The sequence below is a fragment of the Hevea brasiliensis genome, chromosome 11, assembly GCF_030052815.1.
Source record: "Hevea brasiliensis isolate MT/VB/25A 57/8 chromosome 11, ASM3005281v1, whole genome shotgun sequence".
In the NCBI taxonomy this organism is placed as follows: Eukaryota; Viridiplantae; Streptophyta; class Magnoliopsida; order Malpighiales; family Euphorbiaceae; genus Hevea; species Hevea brasiliensis.
Genome location: NC_079503.1, coordinates 60,211,699 through 60,212,225, shown reverse-complemented (window position 1 = coordinate 60,212,225; position 527 = coordinate 60,211,699). Strand labels below are relative to the sequence as shown.

Here is a 527-nt window from a genome sequence, read left to right as displayed (position 1 = left end):
ATCATACATTCCAGCAGCTTGCCTTTTTTGAGTTGGAGCTGGTCCTCTTGGACTACTCCAAAGATGAGTATTCTTTGCAATTTTCTCCAATAGCTCATAAGCTTCATCTTCATGCTTCATAATAAATTCTCCTCATGTTTGAGCATCAATAATCCCTCTGATTGCAGGAACGACATTTGTGTAAAAATTCTGATTTATCATCCATTTTGGAATGGCATGATGTGGGCATAATCTCTCTAATTCCTTCCATCTCATCCATGACTCATAAAGAGTTTCATCTTCTCTTGGTCTGAAAGCTGTCATTTGATTCCTCAACTCTTGAGTTTTTCCAGGTGGAAAATATTGTGCAAGAAATGCATCAGTGAGTTGCTCCCAATTTGTAATGGAGTTGTGAGGTAAAGAATCAAGCCAATCCAATGCTCTATCTTTCAAAGAGAATGGGAATAGCTTCAATCTTGCTGCATCATCAGACACTCCAGGTTGTTTTTGCATGTCACAAATCATAGCAAACTTCTTCAGATGTGTGT

At 38.3% G+C, this 527-nt stretch overlaps 1 non-coding gene across 1 annotated transcript; it reads left to right on the top strand.

Annotated features, from left to right (window-relative positions):
- The first annotated feature begins 211 nt into the window (after positions 1–211).
- On the top strand, positions 212–319 carry LOC131170841 (small nucleolar RNA R71). The gene has a single exon (XR_009141607.1). It is a non-coding gene; the product is annotated as a small nucleolar RNA R71 (small nucleolar RNA).
- Positions 320–527: the final 208 nt, after the last annotated feature.